General features: G+C 36.5%; 1 pseudogene; it reads right to left on the bottom strand.

Moving 5' to 3' along the window:
- Positions 1 to 247: 247 nt before the first annotated feature.
- On the bottom strand, positions 248 to 3,435 carry LOC137841077 (tyrosine-protein kinase RYK pseudogene; annotated as a pseudogene).
- Between the last annotated feature and the right edge of the window lie 2,679 nt (positions 3,436 to 6,114).

Raw genomic sequence — 6,114 nt, 5'->3', positions numbered from 1 at the left:
ATTGGTGGTAGGTGCATGATTGGACCAGATGATCTTGAAGGTGTTTTCAAACCTTACTTATTTTATGATTCGTCTAAACAAAGTAACAAATATTCATGACAGGTGAAGAAAGATAAACTTAAACCAAATGTTTTTAAAAATTTCTCTCTACTTATTCTCTATTTTCTCTATTTTATTTAACTTTGCAAGCACTTTAGAAGACACACAATGTCAAGAATTTAAATAAGGAGATATTGTCTTATTTATATTATTTACAGACATGAGTGATAGGTAGCAGATTCCTGTGATGAAGTCCTCTGAGTTTACAGCTTTCAGTCAGCATCATTGTCACCTGCACCTCTGAAGCTTGATCTTTAACAATTTTGACAAAAACTTGTTTCTCTTTACTAGGATCCTTCTCCTCTATTAGAATTCCATGGAAAATGCACCCAAATGTGCCTTCTTGGAGCACATCCTTTAGAGTTATCCTCTCCCTGGAGATGGCTATGTCCTTCACTTTAGCTTTTGCTTCCATTAGAGTGACACTTTTAAGATCATTCTTATCTATCCATAATGTAGGATAACCTGAGGAGCTGGTTACTGGTGTTGCATTGTTTGGTGTATTGGCTCTCAAGTACTGAGTTGTCTGCGTGGAAGGTTGGGATAAACCTTGGGAGCTACTGCTGTCACTAATGCTGTTATCCAACTCTATCCTCTTCATACTGTGGAGATGCAAGACAGCTAGTATTATTGCCACCAGGAATATAACGGCACAGCACTCGCCTACACTGATGTAGAACACGCGGGTAGAAGTGGTAGGAGCTGCATTTACAGGATCAAAGATAGCCTTGCTGTTACTTTTGTCACATGTTGGAGATTTTACTTCTGGTTCAAGCTTTTTGTAGCACATTTACCTCCATTTGAAATTTAAAACTGTGATGTTTTTGGATGAATTTATTGTCAAGTTGAGCTGCATCAGTATTGTGACCTCAGAGTCAAGTCTGCCAGTGTAGGAGAGTTCGACACGAAACACTGAGAGGGTGCGAGGAACTTCTCCTTGTAAAGAAATGTTGGCCTGGGGCATAGCCATAGCCATGGGATTATCTACCTGAAATCCCAGTTTATACTCAACCTTGGATTTAGCATGCCAACTGAAGTGAAGATTGTGGGTCTCGCTGGGTATTAAGAGATTGAAGGACAATGCGTAATGATTAACAACATCATTCCTCACATAAGATAACTCTGCATCGAGACCGCACCTCCTCCTCGCTCAGGTACAGGCTCAGGCTGGGCCTGGGGACGGCGGGGGGCCAGGCCAGGGGCCCAGAGCCCAAGCTGGGGCCAAGCTGCCTGGCGTCGCTGGCGGGCAGCAGGAGCAGGAGCAGATGCAGGAGGTGGAGGAGATGGCAGCGAGGGCCCCACCGCCACCACTGCCACCACCACCAGCATGGCCCCGCTGCCCCCCGCTGTGCTCCGGGCCCCCGGCCTGGCCCCCCCGCCGGCCCCAGTTTAATGGTTTAGTGGGGACTGTTAGCATTAGGTCAGAGGTTGGACTCGATGATCTTGAGGTCTCTTCCAACCTAGAAATTCTGTGATTCTGTGATTCTGTGATTTATATTGCCTATATAAAACTGAAATGTCAATGTAGGGAACTGTAAAATAACTATTATTATTTTTAGAGTAACAAAAAATCATATCGTGATTGTTCATGTGCAAAGCTGTGTCTTGGAATTGTCAGACAAAACATGAACTTCTAAAATCTCAATATTTTAGGTAGATTAAATATATATATATGCGGAATTTCTAGTTCTCTTCCTTTTGAAGGAAGTCAAAGAGATTTTTTTAAATATAATGTTTAGTTCAGTTTTGGAGCATGACTTCAATTAGCTTTTTGTTTGTTTGGTTGTTGTTGTTGTTGTTGTTTTCAATTGAAAACATTGCTTCCTATGAAGAACTGAAGAACTTTAGCAACTTTTTGTTTTCATAATAATAGCATTTATCTCTACTTCCCTATAAAGGCCAAGTAAAATCTGGTGGGGAATTTTTCTCATTCATCCTGGGCCTTGATACTATTAGCTTCTAAAATTAATTTTGGCTACATTTGCTTTATTTGGATTAATTACTTTTAAAGATAAAAGTCACTCTGAGTATCAACCACATCAAGTTTTTCCTTTTCTTTAGAGAGAAGTGGTCACTTTCAGTTTTGTGCTGGTGTTTATCAGGTTTCTTTCTATATTGCTCTTCTTTTCTTCTCTTTCAGCTTAATAGAGAAATCTTCATTATTCACTCAGAATTACATATATTTTTATGTAATTACACATCTGTCCAAAGTTAAATCTCACCCTTTTTTGTAAGTTAAAATCCTAGTAGGTTTGAAATAGTTTTCACCCTTGATAAATTCATGAACAGTATTCTGCATACAACACAAGTGATAACCTCACTAAGTGCTGCTTAGAAGCTTTATAGTTTCACAGAAATTGCTAAAGATTTCTTATGTCATGTCCATGTCTTGTACATGTCACATATTTGTGTCAAGCTGTGAACTGCCACTTAAACATAATCTATAAGACGTCATTCACGAGACTGTCCAAACTGTTTAGCATATGATCCCACTGTGGGGATCTGGTCAGCATGGAGAAAAGAAGGTTCAGGGAGACCTGATCAGTATTTATAAATACATGACAAGGCAAAGAAGACAGAGACAGACTATTCTCAGAGGTATCCAATGACAAGACAAGAAGCAAAGGGCAAAATTTGAAATCTTAACAGAATAGTTTGTCAATTGTTTGTTTTCTTTGTTTTACTATGGGGGTGGTCAAACACTAAAATGGGTTATTCAGGTAGGTTGTAGAGTCTCCATCCCTGGAGATACTCAAAATCTGAGTGGACATATTTATATTTATATTTATAAATATACATACAAATATAAACTAGGTGTTTATTATTATAAACACCAATTATCACTTTGAATAACAAAATACTATATTTAAATCAAGAAAAATGAATAACAAGGTAAAAGAAACACATGCTTTACCTATAAAGGACAATTTACCTGCTTCTCCTGGTTTTGGCTGAGATGGCGTTAATTATCTTCATACTGATACATTGGAAAATGGAAATAGAAAATTAATTCTATCCCGGCAGAAACCAGGACACTAACTGGAAATGTCCACGATATTTTCAAGTTGTCCCATGCACAAGTTGGAAGAAACAGTAAAAGTACATTTTTTTTTTTTTCACATTGATTGAATTGTTAACCATACAATTCAAATAACATAGAGCCATAGCATAATATAATTGAGTAGGACCTTTTCTGCACAATATGTCCCATTGTTTGGCTGTCCACACCAGGGAAACTTCTCTTGCTTAATTCATACCTCTATCCTCCTGTCCTCCTGTCACTCATTACTGTAAAGAGTAGCTACTGGAGCTGCTCCCTATACCTTCGACAGACATGTCTTTCACAGGCTGAACAAACTCTTGTGGTTCAGTCCCGCCTCAAAATGCAGCTGCTCCAGCCCTGAATCATTCAGGTGGCTTTCTCATGGATTGGCTTAAGTGTAAAAATGTCTTATCTGAAATTCATGAACAGCTTTATTATATCATCATATTAGTAAAATGCCATGCAGTAGAAAGTGTTCTAAATATTAAAGTGAAGATAAACTCAATTTTACAAAACAAGAAAAATTTGAAAATCAAGATGTCTTGTGTTATCCTTGCATAATTAAGAGAATGAGTTTTGCCATTGTAGATCAAATGCTTTAGATACTATAATTAGAGTGTTCTAAATTACATTAATATATCCTACTGCATGATTCATATTATTGTAATAATAATAATAAAAAAAGGACGATTCTTTACACTTTTTTTTTTTTATTATTATTATTATTTAATGGGCAAACTTCAAAACATTGATATTTCTCAGTCTTTTAAAGACTAAACTACAATGTTGTCCTGCTGATATTGGGGAAAAAAATAGACTAAAAAAAATACATGTTCCTAAGAAAATAGTATACAGGAAAATCATTGCTGTGCTTTAAAACAGTTCTTGATTCTTAGCTCTGCATGTTCCTTTTCTGTCTGAAGCTTCTACTTCTTATAAGGAGTTAGGTATTTCTAGAATACCTGTCCCTATGCTCTAAAGCTCCAGCTAAAATACCTGAAATATGAGCACATACTGATGATCTGTAAAAAGTCCTAGTTTCTGAAAATTTAGTATCAGACTTTTAAATTAAATTTTGTCCATCCCCTATAAAGGAAGTCTAAGTGTGATGTACAGTGTAAGCTCACTTATTTGGTGGCAATGCAAGCTCATGGTACCTATGAGCTCCCTATGAGCCCTCAACTCAGTTTTCTGCCTTTAAAATTTAAAAACTGGTTTGGAAAACTGTTTTATTTAGAACAATTTTATTTATTTATTTATTTATTAAATTCACAAATCAATTAAAGGTAATTAAAATCAAGTTAAAAACTGATTAATGTTAAGGTGGGAACAATGACAGGAAACTTGCTTTGATATTTCCAGTTGATATTTACATGTTGCAGTATCAAACAGCAGCTGCAGTGGATAACTCTTAGCTAAATCTGGGTGAGCAAAATCTAACCCTTATTTGGGAAAATAAATACAATACAGTAAAATAAAATTTAGTCATGAATAATGATCTGTAAACCTGATGAGGATATATTTATGGAAATTAGTTATTTTCAATGTCAGTTTATAATAATTGTATTCATATTTGAGATTTTATTCCATTTTGCTTTGGAGAATGAGAAAAAAAAATAATATACATTTTAGAATATTTAATATAATCCTGAATGTATATTCCTATGACTTTGAAGTAACAGGTTTCACTATTAATGTCATATTTTTATTTCATTTTCACTTTTATTAATTCCAGAATTATTGAGCTTTTTATTTCTAGACCCCTCAAATAAATAAATAAATAAAATAAAAGTAGGGGAAAATTGTCATGTATTGCTCTTGTTTTCATATTTGAAATCTTAATTTAGAAGTAATTTTCCACAATTTACTTGTCACTCACCTTCCAAGCCCTTTATTGCTGTCTCTATTCCTCCAGGCAGAGAACAGTTTATTTTATAATTTATTAAAACTTTTTTATTACTGCTGCCATAGATTCATAGAATCGTAGAATATCCTGAGTTGGAAGGGACCCATAAAGATCATCAAGTCCAACTCCTGGTACTACACAGGTCTACCCAAAAATTCAGACCATGTGACTAAGAGCACAGTCCAAATGCTTCTTAAACTCCGACAGGATTGGTGCCATGATTATGTCTCTGGGGAGCCTGTTTCAGTATGTGACAACCCTCTTAGTGAAGAACCTCTTCCTGATATCCAGCCTGAACATCCCCTGCCACAGTTTGACACCATTCCCTTGGATCCTATCGCTGGTCACTAAAAAGTGCCTCGGCACACAGTGCATCAGCATCTGCCCCTCCACTCCCCCTTGTGAGAGCGCTGTAGAGCACGATGAGGTCTCCCCTCAGACTTCTCTTCTCCAGGCTGAACAGGCTAAGTGACCTCAGTCACGCCTCATACGTCTTCTCCTCTAGGCTCTTCACCATCTTTGTAGCTCCTTCACATATTTATAGCCACAAATAACAAAAATGTGAAACAAATATGCAGAAAATTATAATAGTTTATATATGAAATTCCTATCTCAAATTTATATTTCAGTAAATTCACTGGTTCATATCAAAAAGGAAAACTTCCAGATAGTAAGGGTCAAGCATTTCAGTAAGTCTTGTGACAAGCTTCAAGTAAGGTTTCAGAAGTGTGACATAAGACTTAGGTGGAATGGAAGCAACTATGTCTTCCATTGTGACCAAAATCCCTGATTCAGCTCCTGCCTATTCCCACAATTTTTGTTAATGCAACACTTTCAAGTCATTCCCAGAGTTACTCAGAAGTGATGTTTTGAGTCCTGATGGAGATGAGTGTACTGCCATTGATGTGCTGGAGAGCTCTGCAACCTTTTTATCCTGACCAATAAATTAATTGTCATAATTGTGCAAACATTGCTGATCTTTGCCTACAGAAATGGGCTCAACCAAAATAAAATGTGGTTGGTTTATTTCATACACAGCTGTCCTTAGTCTCACTTTTTATTGCTG

The sequence above is a fragment of the Anas acuta genome, chromosome 1 (assembly GCF_963932015.1).
Source record: "Anas acuta chromosome 1, bAnaAcu1.1, whole genome shotgun sequence".
Lineage (NCBI taxonomy): Eukaryota > Metazoa > Chordata > Aves > Anseriformes > Anatidae > Anas > Anas acuta.
This window is presented reverse-complemented; position numbering and strand designations above follow the sequence as displayed.